Here is an 18,075-nt window from a genome sequence, read left to right as displayed (position 1 = left end):
AGACGGTTGAGCCCCATGCGGGTCCTGATAACCTTTCTCTTGTTCATTAAGGGCCCACTTAGTGCTCTGTAGGACTGAAGCGAGACAGTCTGGAAGAGAGAAGCAGCACAGGGCTTTTAGCCTGGGTAATGCAAAACTTCATCAATAATCTTCCAAATGCAAACCCAGAGGTTAAATACAACCCTAGCGCTCCCCAAACTACCCCCAAAGAAAGAAAAACCTGCAAGGTTAAGACAGATCGTCTCCTTGTGAGCTGTTGTGCTTGGGGAGGATGACTTTGCCCAGCTGCATCCTTAATAGCACCGTGTATGCATGGGCAGATTAACTCTTTGGGGCAAGGACCATGTGCTGGGGGTGATGGATGAGATGGTCTTTCCTCATCCCAGCTGCTGATGATGTTTTGGGTGTGCTGGTGGCAGCGGCACCCTACCAAAAGCCAGCAGAGAGTCCCCTGGGCTGGCAGCTGGGGCAGGCGGCAGGGCTTGCACGGGGGCGTTGGTGAAGCAAGTGCCACGTTATTTGGGTCGGCATTGTCAGCAGTAGGACACAGATCTACCTCGCCTGGCTTGAGCACGTGCGCTGGGACACGGGCTCCCTCTGCCCTCTCTGGTGGTGGTTGAGGTCTCTGGGGCCCCCAACATACCCACCCTGGGGCTGGGGGGGAGCCAGGACCCACCTATCCCCCTCATGAGTGACTTGTTCTGATTTCCAGCCCAAAGGGAGTTGAGCAAGAGGCAGAGGGGAGGGAAACACCCCTTAAAAATTGTCGAGGTAATGGAAACAACCTTAAACTATCATATTTCAAGCATAACGCCATAATAAAAGTAACAGGATAATGATTTTTTTCAGTCCAGATATTAGAGGCCCAGATATTGATTGGTTGTTTCCCTTGTCGTTCTCGCCTCTGATGGAACTGCATTTTTTGACAGAGAGTGCAATAAAATGTACAGTTTCCAATTTGAGAGCCCTATAAATGTCATCTCTACATGCACGGTTACAAATTCTTCATGATGTTCCTCTCCCTCCCCTCAATGCCGGGAGGGTCCTCGGGGACGGAGGAACACACACCGTCTCCCTTCCTGGAGGAGAAAGTTTGCGGTGAACCCGTCCCGGCTCGGTTATGTGCTGTAAAGATGAAAAGATGCTTCATTCCCGCGGGAGAGCTCTCTTGGGGTCAGAAGGACCGAGGTTACAGGGTTAATATATCTTGTAGTTTTCAGATTTATAGATTCTGGGGCAAATTTTCAAGATTGCCGCAGCTCCTGGTTGTTCAGAGTTGAGCTGTCAGGGGCTTCCCTTTTGACTCCGCTGGGCAGAATTTTATTTTTAATGTTTTTCCTGTGAGAACTTGGTACCTTTTCGGCAAAGGTCTGAAGAAAAGCTGAAAATGTACAGGGATGTCAAGGGAGAAATTCAGGGAGGTGGCATATGAAGTTGCATGAATAACATGGTGGCATATAAAGTTACATGAGCCCTTTTTGCTCCGTGCTCATATTTTTGGAGGTTCAGTTTGTTTTGGTGCCTCCATCGTCTGCCCTGTCTGGGTTCCCTCCTTAGTTTAGAAAGCCGGGGTTTTCAAAGGAGGCTGAAGGAGTGAGTGCTCACATCGTAAGAGATAAGGTATCTCCTGTGGAGATAAGCCCTTTGCATCTTACCTCGGATAAGTTTCAGGAGGATACAGCCTAAGTCCTCTTGAATTTTAGTGTCAGCAGAAATGCCTGTGCTAAAGGCTTTGCATGTCCCGGAGATGGACAGAAGAGGGAGAGATGCTGCCCAGCCGGGCCAGGCAGGGTCAGGGGCGGTGGGAGGCAGGTCCTGGTGGGGAAGGACTGACCAGCGGCTGCGTGTCCCCCCCCCGAAGGCTGTTATATGCCTTTTTTATATATTCTTTTTAAATCCCTGAACGAATTCAGGGCTGGAAAAAGGGGATCGGTTGCAGGTGCCTCAAGTGAAGTAACCAAAAGGCAGAGCGGCCTGACGAATGCACTGTTCCTCCACTGCCAAAATAACAATAATCAGTTTTATATAAATCTCTTTTCCACAAAGAGACTTGAAACCACCAGCACCATTCCCAAGGTGCAGGGGGTACCCCGGTATGGGTAATGAGGGCAGTCACCTTCCATGAGATACGCTCGCGCTGTGACCTTCCGTTAGGTTTAATGCAACCTTTTTATTTATTTCCAATAACTCTCCAATCAGTCAGCACTCTGCCAGGTTTCCTCTAACCTCAGATCACAGTCTCATAACCGGTTTTGGGGCTTTTATTGGTCTCCGAGGTAGCCGCAGCCATTAAGCTCAGTGTTTTGATTTGATGAGAGACGTTTCAAGGGTCTCAGTGTCTCCCTCACCTCTGCCTAAACATTTCAGCCCTGTCTCTATGCCGGGCATTGGGATTGCACAGCCCAGCCCTGCTATTCCTCAGCTCCCCCTCTGCCAGGCAGGAATTTTAAGGGTTAGTATTAAAGGGGTGCAGAACTGGCGCTGGAAATTTGCCTTTTTCTCGCCGTTTTCGTAGAGCAGGTGACAAATCCCTAATTGGAGCCTTTAGCCAGCGGGGTGCTGGAGGTTGGGTTAAGGTCCGAATGTCACCCCTGGGTCCTGAGCCCCTGAGCCAGCACGGATTTGTAGCCAAGGACACATCTGATTAACCGCGTTTGGTGCTTTTTATAATAAACGCCTGATCTATAGCGTCCTGGATTTATCACTTGGTGGGTATCTGAGATGCAATAAGAAGCTGCTTCTTTTTTGGACCTGGCATTCTTTATACAGCCCTGTCACTTTCTTATATTTCCAGAGGTGGGATACAGCCAACACGATCAATACTTTATTTTATCTCCTTTTACCAATAATTTTTTTAATCACAGTGTGTTTCTCTCATCCCCCACTTTTGGATAAATAATTACAATGAAGCAGTGCCGCATTCAGCACTTTTTAGAAAAGTCTGCAGAGGAAAAGCGATGAAGTCAGGAGAGGGGAAGGGCGGGAGCGTGCTGGGCCAGCCGCTTGCCTTGGCATCCCCAGCACGAGCAGAATCGGGGGCACGAAGGCGCAGCTACTCCGAAAGCTGCGGCAAAGTGTGCCGTTACCGACCTGCCGGGGGTTACCGGAGCCCCCCGAGCCCTGGTGGGACAGGGCTGGGGGCAGCTGGCACCCCTGCCAGCGCCCTGCCAGCTGTCCCACATCCCCCGGGCTGGGCTGAGGGTGGGTGGAAGGGAGGTGGGACCAGGGGAGGCTGGGAGAGGTCGGGCTTGGCCAGTACGACCTGTAGGACACCAGACTGGGAGCTGGGAGAGCCCAGTTTAACCCCCAGGTCTTGTTTTAGTACCTTTCTTACTCTGCCCAGATATATTTCCTTGCCAATCCCTTCCTCTCCAGGCTTTTTAGGATAAAAAGCTCCAGGGTTGGGACCAAGGTCTCTGAAAATTACTTTTCTGGGTGATGCAACAATCTTCCCAATCTTCCCCCAATCTTCCAGCCTGCTTTTTGCTCCTGGGCATTGCCTGCAGCCCAGGGGGCACCCCCAGCACCGGGGGTCCCCAGGGGCCGGGTGCTGGGGGTGCCCGCTTAGGGGGGAACCAGCACAACCCCTCTTTGGGGAGGGCAAAGCCGTCGGGGGTTGGGGGGGGGTCCCCCTTTGCCCCCATCGGGCCGCTGTCCCCGGGCCGGGCAGGGGCTGGACCACGATGCGCTCGGCTTCTGGCTTCAATCCTGGGCTTCTGCTGCTTCCTTGTGGCGAAGCTCCGGAACGACATGAGCCTTCCCCGGCTCCCTCCGCCCGCAGCCCCCTCCTCCCCCAGCCCTGCCCGGGCACGGCGGCCCCAGCCCGGGGGAAACCCCCCGCCCCCCCCGCGCCCCGAGCATCCCCTGGGTACCAGGTCCGGGGTGGAGGGGGGCTGCACCCCTTCACTCCAGGCTGGGCTCCCCCCGCCCTGCAGTCGCAGGAGAGAAGTACTTCACCCCTGTCCATCCCTGCGCTGACCTTTGCCAGGTCCTTTATAAGTCAAAGTGGGATTTCTGCCTGGGAGCCCTTCCCGGAGACCGTAAATATGCCAGAGAAGCTGATGGAAGCACTTGATTTTAGTCGTATGTGTTTTTAAAGACCCAAAATGTAACCCTGATGTCAAGATGGGAATTCACAGGATATTTATGGTGTAAAGGTTTTTTTCCCCTTTCCTTTCCTCCTAAATTTTAGTGCCGTTGCTGCTCAGGATTAAACTCGGGCTTCCCCCTGTCTGATGCCCGTAGTGATACACCCCTCTCCGGTCCCCAAAATTGGGGGTGTTGCCCTGGGCTCCCCACAGAGCAGCAGAGCTCCTGCAACAGCCTGGGGCTGGCATGTGTCTCCTTTCCCTGCAGAGAGCCCGTTAGGGCACCCAGCCGGGGCAGAGGGAAAGGGTGGCTGGGCAGGGGGATCCCCGCTGGGGGCTGGGGTCCAGGGTCCTGCCTGGAGCTGAGCAGAGGGCAAGGATTTCTCCACATGTCTCAGCATGTTTATACATTGCCGGGTGATGCTTCACCCCCCTGGTGTGACACCGTTGATTCATGTCCGGCCCATGAACCGCCCTAACCCTCAGATCCGTTCCTCCGCTCATGTCTGGAGGAAGAAGAGGATGGGACCGGCGAGAGCTGCGGCCGGCCGGCTCTGCCGGTGGCGCTCAGCATCCCCGTGGCGGATGGCCCTGCAGGGGAGAGTGGCGCTGGCGGCTCCGGGCTGGGGCTCCCAGGTGCCCCGTGTCAGCGGTGGGCTCTTTGCCACGGGGAGATTAAGGAGCACAACACAGCCGGGAGGGATGGGGTGACCCCCCGCCGCCCTCCTCCGCTTGCTCGCTCCGGGGCTGCAGGGTGAAAGCTGAAAGTTGAAGAGTACAAAACCATCAACCCCTGGCTCTCAGCTTGTGATGGGAAATGAAAATATTTGGATAAGCCGCGATACGGAGCTGCTGCTATTTACAAACCTTGATCCTGTGGCCTGCACATCAAAAGGCCTTCTTTTATAAAGCGCGCTCTGCTCTCCCGGCTCCGTTTTCAGGCTGTCAAGGGCATTATTTGATGTTCCTCTTTTGTTTGTTTACATTAATTAAGATGGGCAAATCCATCACTGTGACTTTCTCCCTCCGCGGCGGCGGGGCGAGAGCGGCCGGGGCACACGCCTGCTGCAGGTGTTCGGCGGGTTTTGTTGGGCGGGTGATAAAACACACATTTGTTCTCCAGGTCGTGTGGACAGACTGACACTTTCCCGATAAAAGCCCACCCGCCGCCCCCTCCCCGGCCCCGACACCCACCCTGCCCCACGGTGACAAATGATTTTTCTTATCTGGAACAAGGAAAAGCAGTGGCCAAGTTTCATCTCCGCTTCCCACCCGGATGCTCGGGGCAGCGGGGTGATGCCACCGCGCTCGGCTCTGCCCGACGTGCCGGGATGGCTGGAGAGCTAAGGCGAGCGCGTAACCGGCTCGGCGCAGCGCCCTCGGTCTGTGCCCCGGCTCTGTGCACCGTCGCTGATGTAAAATGCAAAAAAACCCTACATTTCCTCCCTGTTTTGCCCCATTGCAGAGAATTGCCCCAGATTTGTTGCCTCCGGCATCCCCATTGCCCGGCGGCGTGACTGGCAGCCCCGCTTTGCTGAGCAGGGCTTGCCGCGTCCCCACTGCGGGGCCGTGCCTCTGGGGACTGCTTTGCAATTGCAAGTGCCCAAAATGGGAAAATAAGTGAAGCCCAAGGCCAGCCCCGGCTCCTGGTCTTGGCACGGTGTTGTAAGGGGAAGGTTGTGCAGTGCTGACGCTCCCGCTGCTCCCTGCGTGCTCCCAGCCCTCGTGGCTCTGCCTCGGTGCTGTTTCAGGGGGAGGGGGGGGTCCTGGCCTCCCCTGTGGGTCCCCCATCTGTGCGGGGCTGCCCCCAGTGTGGCTGGAGGGGGACAGGGCTCGGTGGAGGGGACGGAGGATGGAGCAGGGCTCACTGGGGGGACAGTGCGACTCACGCCGCTGCTGAGCTGGACCAGTATGAGCAAAGTGGCGTATAAATCTCAGTCAAATTAGTTGACAGACGAGACACGGCGAGATCTAATGACTTTTGCACGGGACAACTGTCTCTTCCCAGTGATTTCCCTCGTGACATGCAGGAAGTTGTCTAAACTCGCAGGGTGGAGGCTGCGCAGGGCTCGGCCGACGCAGGCTGCCGCACCCCCCGGTCCCCGGCACGGCGATGCCCGGTTCCCGTAGCAGCGAACACCCCTGCCCTTCCCGTGCCCGATGCATCACCGTTGCTCCCTAAAAATTTGTCCCACCTTTATCATTTCCCAGCTGTCTCCCTTTAATACACAGCCTTAAGTTTTTATTCAATACGCCAGTTTTCTAGAAATGGGTTCGCGGGGATGGACCACGCTGATACTTGAATTTTAGACAGGGGGCTCGGGAGCCCAGAGCCTTTCCAAGAGGAAGCAGCTCGCTCTTTTTTGCCTGTTTTTTTTCTCTTTTTTTTTTTGAAGGAGGTAACTGGCACTTCATTTATCTGTGGGTTTGTTATGACTCTGGGCTAACAGACACCACACTTAGCAAACTCTCACTCTTCACTAATGGAAGATACTTTAATCTAATTGCCCCGTATCACCCAACACCGGAGCCTTGAGCATCCTCCTCCCACGGCACAGGCAGAGCGCTCTTCCTCCGCCGGAGCGAGCCGCGGCTCACGGGGACCCTTCCCCGTTTCCCAATTCCCGCATGGCTCCATGCCCAGCCAAGCTGGGACCGCCGGAGGTGGGAGTCTGGGAGGACTCACAGACACCAGATTTACTTGTGTCAGCCTCGCCTTGGGGTGCCAGACCCCGGAAAGAGTTGGGGAGCGGGAAATGCAAAGGGGGGGGTTAAACAGAGCGGTTGGGAGGTGGAAGTTGCTGGAATAACAGTGCCGGGTTGGGAAAAATGAGGTGTGAAATCCTGGCTGCAGCGAGCCCTGGCTCTTCGCTGGTCCAACGCTTGCAGTTCAGGGAGGGCGAAGGAAGGCGTTGCTCCATCTTTGCACTCCGTCGTGGGGTTCGGGGATCTCCGGCTCGGCCGGCGGCTGTGCCAGGGGCTGCATCCAGTGTGAGTGGTGCCGAGGAGCCCCGGCTGCGGGATGCTCCCCCCGGGAAGCCAGTGCCGCCCAGCCCTGGGTGCTGAGCCACCCCGAGCCCCACCGGGCGCCGCGGGGATGGTCGCAAGGCCATCGAGGAGTGAGTTGATGGGTGTATTTTAGAAGTCCAAACATATTTTATTAAAAAATGAAGCTTTAGAAGAATTGTTAAGGCTCAAAAATAAAGAATACAAAACCCCAGAACTTGTTGCTTGCCAATGCCTTAAGCAAGGCACTGGAGAGCCCCAGTACTCCCAGCATCCCTGGAAGGTCCTAAACCAGACTTAACAACACAGAGGCGCAGGGAGGATATTTTCTTTGATTTGCTGTACTGCAGCAGCTTAGTTCTCATTCTCATGCAGAGCCAAAAACTGGAACGCTGAGAAAGGCAACCTCTGCTTTTTGTTCAAAATTTAGAAGAGGGAGACAAGGTTTGGGAGGATGAGATCTGCCAGCTGGAAGGATGTGATAACCAGGAACCTTAAACTCCATCCCATCGCAGCTGATAATACTTCCTTTGTTAAATAAATCAGCTTTAAATTTAATAGGATTTACATTTTTCCCCCCTCGTATATCCATCAAGTTAAAAGTAAATTTATTTTACCAATAAAATTCAGAACATTGCTTTTGTGTATTTTTATTTGAATTTCAGCCTCACACCATATAGTGTTTAACATTAGCTGTGAATAAAAGTTAATAATCGCTCCCTAAAAACTGCATCTTTCACCATTTTGTAACATAATACAAAATTTAAGTACCCAAATAAATGTTTGTTAAGCTACATAATGACGGAAATATTTTTGCATAGAAATAGTGTGTTCTGCTGGTTAGCAAAGAGAAATGTTAAATTTACCATAAAAGCGAACTTTATCAACATGTTTTAATGGTTACCAGCTTTCCTTAAGAAAGTGAATAAAAAGTACAAATGCGAAGCAACATTCAAATGGATGATTTCAATCAAGACGTCTTGCTCGATGATTTAAATCATCATGAAAATTGACAATTTAAATCACTTTGAGTTAAATCAACCCACCCAGGGCTCCGGTTCCTGCATCTCTGCTGGGACCGCCGCCACCCAGAAAGCTTCTTTCATCACTTCGGCTCCTGCCCACGGGAGCCCGAGGCTTTAAAATGAAACATCTTTGTCCCAGACCAGCGCAAAGCAAGAGCCTCTAATGAGCTCCAGACGCTCCCCGTGTCCTCGCTCCGTCTTCTCCCGGAGTTGCACCGGGAGCCATGAGGTCGAGTTAAGCCTTGGGAGTGGCGGGGGGAATCGGGGGCGGGAATTTGTCCCATCACCTGCCTCCGGCTACGCACCCCAGGCACTGTTTGTACCCAACGGAGGGAAAGTGCCTGTTTCTGCCCCCGATTGCAGAAGGGAGCCAAGGGAATCAGCTGAGAGGTTTGAGATGGATCCCAGGCCGGGCTGCTAACGTTGGTGGCTTAGGGGTGGAAATGCAGCCCGGCTCCCAAAGCCCTGCTCTCTGGTGGAGATAAGGAAGCGCTTGGGAATTTCTCAAATTATTTCACTTTTGCAGAATTTGCATCTTATGAAAAAACCTCAGACAAAAAGCCAGGGTGTCTGGTCAAAAGCTTTTCCTGGGGGAGAGGTTCCTCAGTCCTGGCGGTCCCAGCCCCAGGTCCTGGGACGCTGCAGAGAGAATGTGGTGGTATCGGGCTCCTGCTCCATCTATCCTGTGCCCTGCACCGGGGCCCTGCTCCTGGTTCCGCTCCTCATCTACACGTGTTTAACTGGGGCTGTGAGAAGATAAGATACTAAAAACCAGCGTAAGGCACTTAGGACCGAGCAAAAGCATGTGGTGCAAAGCCTTCTGTCAGTACAGATTGCCTTGGCCGAGTCACATCTGTGCAGAAATAATCCTGAGGTTAAGTATGGTCTGAAATTCATTTGGCAGCTCTGGAGATCGCCTCTCCTGTCTGGTGGTGGCTCCCGAAGGTGACCCCGGCCCCAGCTCCTCTCAGTTTCACTCCCGTCGGTGCCGCCTTGCAAGGCGGGTCCTGACCCGCTCACTCTCGGGGGTGACACATCAGAGAAGGCAGCAAGTTTTGGGAGGGGGGCGGAAAAAAAACCCCAAACCTGCTGCCTTGTGCAGATCCCCACCGGATCTGCGTGGAAGGGAGCCGGAGCGGGACAGCACCGTGTCCCGAGGGCCTGCGGACACCCCGAGGTGTCGGGTCCAGGAGAAGGACCTGTCAAACGCCGGCCTGCATTTCAGCGCAGGTTTGCCGGTGGTTTTGTCTTTTTCTAAACAATATATCTGTAGCCAGATTGGCAGTTGCTCTAGCACATTCATTTTGTAGAAAGGCATCCCTAAATGGGAAGAGAATAATTTATACTGACATAAAGCACCTTTATTTGGATATAACTATCTGCATTAAGGAGGTTGGATTGCTCTCACCGTATCAGTATGGTGTAGTTGAAGCTCTATTACTCGTATATAAGCTATTCCTGGCTCTGCTCCTGATTTATTTGACTAGCAGAGCTAGGCTGGGTGTGTCTAGATTCATGTTGTGTTGATATCAGAAAATCAACGTTTCTTTCGTAATCTAAGGTATGTGATGTAAATCAAGAGGGCTCCAGGGAAGGCAGGGGCATTTTATCAGTGTAAAACGAGAGGAGAAGTGAGCCCAAGGGGAGGATTTACCAGAGAACGTGCTTTTATCATTTTACGACCTGTTGATTTTACTTTTCTAACAATTACTCAGAAGTAGGAAGCAAGGAAAAAATAGACCTGAGCCTAGATGAAAGGGAAGTGGGAGAACCAGGCTACTCGTTTGAAATGTAAGAGTTTAATAACTACGGGAAGGGCGGCTTCCTCCCACTCGCTGCCTCAAGCCCTGGCAAGGACCGTCCTTATCATCGCAGGAGTCACACAGATGAGGCGGCGATTTCCAGCACCAAAACTGGAACTTTAAACCAGGCCGGGGAGCTCGGGAATGGGGTTTGCCTTTGGCTTAATTGGACGCGGTCTTAGCCCACAGCCATCGCACCCGTTAGCAAAGGGTGTCTGCGGAGGGCTCTGTGCCCGTGGGGCCACCGCGGCGCTTCCCGTCACCCAGGGATGTCACCGGCGCGGTCCAGCAGCGTGGCGTGGAGGCGCCGGGGCAGCCGAGCCTCGACTCGCTTTTGAGATGAGACAAAGCGGTGGCTAAATTGCAAGTAGCAGTCAGGACTAATTACCTGCAAAATTTGTTTTTAAAGAGTGGTGCTGGGTTTGAATGATGGAATAATGTTCCCACTTAGCGCTTCGGTGGGGTTTTTAGGCTTGGGAAGGCTGTGCAAATAGCAGCTAATGATGCTCCCGGCATCAGCGGCCAGGTAAAGGTGGGCTGCCTGCTTTCTAGAGATATGCTGCCAAGAGCTTGGGTAAATATGCCTAAAATAAGCTGATTCAATTCCCCAGGATTTCTTGTTAGCTTCTTAGCTTGCTGTGGACATGAAACTAAGACTAAAACCAGCCAACGTGGCTCAGCTCACCAAAGCACCCCTCGTTGGCACAGCGGCTGCCTCCCATCACCCAGCCTGGCCCAGCTGGGCAGGATCAGGCAGGAACTCCCATCGCAGGCAGGCTCAGGACAGGGTTTAAGCTGTTCTGCTGCCCAGTCTGGGTGCGCAGACCCAAACCTGTTTTCCAGTGTGGTGACTCAGAACTTGGCTGCCGTCAGTCATCTGCCCGTCCCCGCCGGCTGCCTGCTCCTGCCGCCAGAGCCCGGCCCCTGCCCTGCTTGCTCTTAAAATCTCTCTCTGCCGTGTCCAGTGCGTGGGACCGAGTATTTGGCTGTGGAAGGGGCTTCTTACAGGGATGGTACCAGACTGGCTAGTGCCTGGGAGAAATAAATCCGTTTGAAATTAGGGAATAACTCGCACCAGTTGCCTTGGGATGACCACCTTGGGTGGTGAATGCTCTGAACTGGAGGACGCAGCAGAATGGCTCTGCCTGAGCTGGTATTCAGTGACTAGGGAGAATATGGCAGCTTCTTAATGCCAGGGTTACAGAAACAGAAAAATACCCGTAGGGGCGCATCCAGGGTGAAGCAGCTCGCTTGTGCACTCGCCATGCCCGCGCCTCGGCTGTGCTCCTCTACAGTCCGCAGCTGCATCCCCACATCTGGGGTGGCTGCAGCTTCCAGTAACCGCCGTGAGGTCTGTGATCCCTCTTTATCCCGTGAGCTGGGCGTCCTCCCGAGGCGGCAACAGGCTGAGGTGCACCGAGAACGCTTGGCTGTTTTTACTGTCTCTGGGATTTGCTCCCTCGCTTTGTCCCCAGCAACAGGATGGCTCCCGTCTCCCTTACCCCTTACAGGAGCAGCCTCGCTGACCATTTCTTTATATCTCTTTACAAGACTTGCGCCGTTTTTGGTTTGCACAAGGCCAGGAAGGACGAGCACAGCAAGTTTGGGCTGTGGATTTCATCGTGCCCCTCCTGCTCCCCTCCCGGGTGGATGCTGGCTGCCAGCATCCCTCTTCCCCACCCCCTCCTGTTCATTTTATACACAAATTGAAGTCTCAAGGGAAAGTTGTTCTTCATGTGAAACACAGCTCTACAGTTACAGGAGAGAAACCAAGTAACAATGAAAACCCTCAGGGAAATCATTTAATATTTCCAGCCTTCTCACATGGGTTCTTGACACTCGGGTCTGCGGAGGGAAAAAACTGATTTATGCCGTCAGTCGTTAGACAATGTGGAGGTGAGGTCAGGCGTGGGCATTCCTCATCTCTTCCCCGGCGCTCAGAGATCCCTTGGGCAAGGTGGAATCAAAGCATTTCAAATGGTAGAGGTCATGAGAGTGACACTGTAAGAGGTAAAAGAGCACAGCCTCCTGCCTCCTACAGAATGGCTGATACCTATATATCTTCATATTGCCATTGTTTCCGCTTGAAAAATTGCATGTCGTTTGTTTTAGTTTTTCCTAACCCTCCTCTCTCCTTAAATCCTCTCGATTTTCCGCAGTGATCTATAGGAATCGTTTGTGTCAAGGCTGACGATTACATGGTACAGAATTTTTATAGGAGCAGGAGGCCTAAGCTGCAAGATGGGCTTTAGCCAACAGGTGTCCGGTCTTTTCGCAGCCTTGCCAAGACCCTGTAAATGAAAATCACATCTGCCCTTTGGGAATTTTCCTGCCCTGGTCTGTGGCTGCGGCGAGGGGCTCGGGTTGAGCAGCTCTCGCGCACGGTGCCGTGATGCTGGATGGCAGAGCATAGCAGGGAGGTACAGCAGGATGCCCAAACGTGATGCCGTTTGGCCCCTCAAAGCCAGTATCCCCCTCGGAGCCCAAGCGGTCGTGCCAGTGGCCTGAGATGCTGCCGTGGGCACCGAGAGTTTGCGTTTGCTGCTTGGGTTCCTTCATCCTGGCGTTCCGGTCTCTGGCTGTTTCTCTGGTTGCCTTTGTCCTCATCATTTGTTCCTGGCAGCAAAGTTCATGGATGAAAAGTGTGGAGAGACCCTTGGTCTTGGAGGACGTGGGAGGGCCCAGCTGTGCTGTACTTGGGGTCTTCTGGTTGTGGCACCTCTGCAGAGCGGCCCGTTTGGGGAGAAAGGCCAAGAGGGATTTCTGGCGTTGGACCCAAACCACCGTGCCCACCTCTGGACTGACGTCCTACCACAGACAGGGTGGACATGACGACAGTCCAAAACTCCAGAGAAAATTCAAGATGGCAAAACATTTCCAGTGGGAAACTCCTTGGTAGGAAATTTGCTTCTGTTGGGAATTAGGAGAAATGGATGTTGCAAATCCCTTGGATCTCTGTATTCAGTCCTATTAGCTCCACAAGTGGGTGTTTAATGAAGCTGGCGAACGGCTGAGCAACCCTCTTTCTGGCAGAAGGAGCAGTCGTTGCTTTGCTGCACCCTGCATCGATAACCACCAGTGCCTTCGCCCGGGGAGCTGCAGGGAGGAGAAGGGTTCCAGCAAGGCAGCGGCAGGGCTGCGTCTCTCGCCGGCTCCGAGGTCCCCCCCACGCCGTGTCCCATCCCCGCTCTTCCACGGCTTTGCTTTTAGCTCACCCCAGAGGAGAGGAGGAGCGTCTCTAAAGCCCCCCTGAATGTGCAATGGGGGGCGCAGGGACCATCTCTTTGCTCGTACAGCTGTGGTGGGGTCCTGGCTTGAGGCTCGAGCTCCCGCTGCAAGTACTGGGACTGTACTGGGACATGGGGGAGATGGTCTTGTTTGCGGGAAAAGCACGTTTTTGTTCAAGTCCTCGCCGGCAGCCCTGCAGTAACGAACCCGTGAGCAGTAACGAACCCACGAGCAGTAACGAACCCGTGAGCAGTAACGAACCCACGAGCAGTAACGAACCCGCGAGCGCAATTAACCCATCAGATCTGCGGCTCCTCCTGAAGCCAGTGGTATTTTTAAGCAAAGATCTCAGGATCGAGGCAGTAGTTTATAACTGGATGGTGGGACCCGGTATTGCACCCCCATGGCTCCCACCCCTAAAACCCCCGGGACCCCTCCTGAAACCCGCCGCAGGACGATGGGGGACGGGGAGAGACGGTCCCACGCAGGGAGCAGCCAGCCCCGCCGTGCTCCCCCATGCCGGGGGCGGATTTCGATAAGGCTTCAGATGTCAGGCTTAGGTTTCCAAGGTGGTGGTGTAACATCAGTGAGAAGCAAATATTTGGCCAAGTGCACCCTGAGGTAAGCTGGTGTCCGGTGTAACCGCACAGCGTGTCCATATGTTATTACTTATCCATCAGCCTCTTTGAGTAACGATGTACAGGGCCGGGGCGAGGGTTGGCTTTTGTCAAAGCATATATTTCAGCGGCGTTTAAATAAACTCATCGAGCTGCACGTCTCGTGAACTTTCCTATTCCATCTGTCTGCGCCGAGCCACCCGTGGAAGGAAATGGATGAGGCCTTCAAACCCTCGCCAGTCCCCGGAAAATGAGCCAGTCCAGTTAACAATAAATGGTGGCCGGTTGGAGCACACATGAGCGGTCTAGTGAAGAAGAAAAGAAAGTTGAGCTTAATGAAGTCCCCGCGCCTGTGTCCCTGCGCGTGGACAGGAAAGGACGGGTGGTTTATAACTGTTTATTGGAGTTAATGGTAATAAATTCCTCACTTGTGATGCATTAACTTTAATGTTTTCATTACGTGATGATTTAGGTTTTCCCTTTTCACGTTGTAAATCATGTTGTCCCGGTAGCACAGCAGGTCGAATGTCTGACATAATGTTATGTTTGGGGGAGAGAAATAACAGGGGAATGAGTTACACAGATTATATATTTATGTATTTCATACATTACGCTAGGGTTTTCTTTGGTTTTTTTTTAGAGGGCTTTAAAAAATTGCGTCCTGGGGAAGCCTGTGGACGGGTGGACAGACGGACCCATCTGAGCAGGGATTTGCGAGATGCGGCTGCGAAGGGCCGGTTTCCATAGCAACTCCCCAAATCCACTTGGTGCTGAGGGGGTTTTTTTTCCCTTCCTCTTTGCTGAGTGTGAGCCCTTGGCTAATGAGCTGTGCAAATAGATATTGAGATTTAGTGGTTTTTATTTTGCAATTATAGACTTAGTGATTTGGAAGGAAACTTTTGGGCCAAAGGCTCTGCCTCCTCTTTGAGTTTTCTTTTCTTTTCCTTTGGCAAAGTTCGTTTAACTTCAAACTTGCTGTTAAATTTTTCCAGACTGAATGAAAAAAAAAAAAAACAAACAAACAATAAGAGTTGGAGGCTTTTTTCCACCCTCTCGGGCTAAATCCCAGCCCCAATCTACAGTCAACTGCTTGCCATTGACTGTCTCTTCTCTTGTTTGCTTATCAATCATAAAAGCCACAGTCATGGACTCCTCTGAACAAACAACTACGAGTCCAACACTAACTCAGTGTCTGACAAAGATCCATCTGTACGTCCCCTATTTGCGTTCGGTCATTAATTGCGGTCCAGCGAGGACATTAGGGGCGATGGAGTTAAGTAGGCACCGTTTAAGCCCAGGTGAGAATTGTGGTTTTGTTGAGCGGCTTCCATGGGTTTAGTGTTGGCTCCTGGCTGTCAGCACCTGTCAAAAGCCTCCGCCATTGCCTGGGACCAGTTAGTTTTGGTTCCTGCTTTCAATACTGGTCTGTACTGGCTGCTACAAGAGAGCATTTAGCGATTCCCCGCCTGTCCCGGAGGTTGCTCTGGGTTTAGCTGCAGTTTTTGGATGGGCTCTTTGGGTTGGGATGCCTCGTAGCATCCGAGGGCGCCTGAGCCTGAGGACAACCGATGCCGAAGCTGAACACAGGGATATTTCAGCTGATAATTTCCTCTCAATGATTTGTTGCCATTGATTTTTAACTGCCTCCTGCTTGCTGACTTGCTTTCAGTCTAGGTAGTTATCCTGGAGTGGATGCCTACACTCTGAATTTTGCTTACTAGCCTCTTCTGAAAAGTCAGGCTGAAGCCCGAATAAATCTTCTCTGCCATGCCTTGCCTTTTCTTCATCTATTTTCTTATTTTGCTGCTCAAAAACATGCAATAAAATTAGTCTGGCACAAGATCTATTTCATGTGATCCATGTTGACAATTGTTTAGTTCCCCATTTTCTTTGAAATAGTTGCTCATTTCGTCCCTGTCGTTATAAATGATCCCCAGCCGTTTCCAAGGCGCTGAAAGGTTCAGCAACGTTCCCGAGGCATGGAGGGAAGCGTGTCCGAGAGGCACCGAGGGCCTGGGGGCCACCGAGGAGATGCGCTGTGACGTGGAAGAGGGGGACGAGGAGGCAGGGACCAGGGGGACGGCACTGACGGACGGTGGCTCACTTCCCACGATGGCCTTTCTCCTCCTGCCCCGTTTGGTCGGGACATCAGCCCGTGCCCGTGGCTGGCTGCGTCGCCAGGCTGCAGCACCTGCATGGCGTTGAGGAGGTCCTGCCCAGCTGTGCCCGACGTATCCAGCCTCCACCAGCCGGAGCCTGGAGCCACGAGGCCAAGCTCGCTGCCATCCTCCCGTGGGGGACTGGACCGTGGTGTAGGTCGGGCTGGTAACTTTGGTTAAGGGTACCCAGGAAGAGGGTTTGGGGGGATCTGCCCTCGCACAGGTTGTGATGCGCGAAAGCGGAGATGCTTTCAAGATCCTCTTGATCTTGGAAAAAGGTAATTGTTTGAATACCTTTAAATAATCTTCCATCAGAGACCAAAAGGAACGGACTCACAAACACCTCCTTGGTTTTGCCTGTATGAAACCTGTGTTTGAATAAACCCTAAATGCTCTCGGCAGTGGCCATCAGTGCCATCAGCCCCAGCGGCCGCGTCCTGGACCCGTTTGCCGTGGCAGACCTTGGTGGCGGGTGAGATTTCTAACAGCTTTCAGCATTTCCTGAGCCCCTCTCGCTTTGAAGCCGGTGGGAGGAGTTGTTTGTCTCTTTCTGATTGTTTTTTTCCTCATTAGCTTCAATGGAAAAAGAGCACGGCCACAACGGAGGGCTTTGGGAAATCACAGCCAATTGTGCTCTGGTTTGAAATGTATTTGGGTGTTCCCTGCGAAGTCCCCGGGAGCAGAATCTGCTCTTGGCACATTCAAGCCTGGTGAATAAGCTGGAGGGCGGGGAATTAGCTGTAACCGTCGTGCTTCCTTGCTCCATCCCTTTGAACAGTCGGTTGATGTGACAGCGTGGGCACCGACACGGCCCCCGGGCATGTTTGGCTGCAGCTACTGTGACATTTTGTGCAGCTGGTGTGCATGACTCAGAGACCAAAGGGGCGAGAGCCGAAACCCAGAGGTCCTTGAGGACATGGTGAGGACGGGGCGGAACAGTCACGGCGCTCGGCAGCCAAACTCCTAGAAACGTTGCCCAAAAGATGCCGTTTGGTCGGCAAAACCAGAGGGTCAGTGGGTGACCTGCGTCCACCCCTGTGCCAGCCTGGTGTAGCAGTGAAGACTTGGAGGCTGAGACCATCCTTCAGCAGCACCTGGGGGATGCAAAGCATAGCAAAGGTTGGGGTGCGATAAGGAGGGGAAGGGAATTAGCTGGTGTCTGCTCCTGCGCCTGTAGTGCGGGCTTTTGGCTCCAGTTTTCTCCCACTCCTGAAACGCTACAGCTCTGCATCCTCTGCAGAAAAGCGGTCCCCAGGGTTAGGGCACAGAGCTGTTCCCGGTGCCACCAATGTGCGGCCCTTCTGCGGGAGGCTCCGGATGGAGCGATGTGGATTGTGGCTTGGGAAATCCGTCTGCGGGAATATCCTTGGGCATGAGCATCTCCCTTGGGAGCCAGGCTTGAGAGGCTGCAGGGGATGGAGGAGAGGCCTCGAGGGGTTTGAGGTGCTGGTGGCACTGGAGGTGTCTGGGGAAGGCGGGGGGCTCATCAGGCTCAGCCACGGAGCACCGGCATGGGGCGGGAGTGGGGTCGCAGCGCTGCCGGTACCCGCCCTTGCTGAGCAAAGGGTGGGCTGGGGGAGATGCCAGGGTGGAAGGGACCACTGAGACCATCCAAACAGAGCCACAGCCCTGCCACGCCATGCCGGGAGCGGCTGGAGAGGGGCCGTGTGTCTGGGAGAGCACAGATGTGTGTGTCTCAGATGAATTTAAGGCCTTTTCTTTCTCTGTTTTTATAAATGGTGAATGGCCATTAGTGGTTGGAACAGATGACCAGGCAACAGGCTGGCTTTTCCATCACTTGGAGTCCTAGAAGATGTGCTGAGCTGCGGTTTACCTGCCAGCTGTGTGGTCCTGGGGCAGAGGCATCTGGCAGAGGCTGCCTGGGCAAATAAACCCTCTGCTCTTAGAGACCAGAGAGCTTTCTGGGACTGGGCTCCCACCCAGCCTCTCTGGAGCTTCTGGGTGTCCATTAGGATGGTTTAAAGAAATAAAAACCCCTGGGGCTGTCTTTGCAGGTTAATTTAGCTATTTGCTGCGAGCAAAAGCCATCTGGATTGTTGTTAGGGGCAGGCTGAGGAGGTGGGGAGGGCTGGGGACACCCTACGTAGCCCCAGCCCCGTCTGCAGCCAGGCAGAGCCCCAAGCACCACG

At 53.4% G+C, this 18,075-nt stretch overlaps 1 protein-coding gene across 2 annotated transcripts in view; it reads left to right on the top strand.

Moving 5' to 3' along the window:
* Positions 1 to 18,075, top strand: part of SKAP1 (src kinase associated phosphoprotein 1) — a 151,238-nt gene that overhangs the window by 101,403 nt on the left and 31,760 nt on the right. The gene's annotated exons all lie outside the window — the stretch shown is intronic.

Source organism: Phalacrocorax carbo, chromosome 25 (genome assembly GCF_963921805.1).
Source record: "Phalacrocorax carbo chromosome 25, bPhaCar2.1, whole genome shotgun sequence".
Lineage (NCBI taxonomy): Eukaryota > Metazoa > Chordata > Aves > Suliformes > Phalacrocoracidae > Phalacrocorax > Phalacrocorax carbo.
Note: the sequence above shows the minus strand (reverse complement) of the source record. Positions and strands in the feature narration are given on the sequence as shown.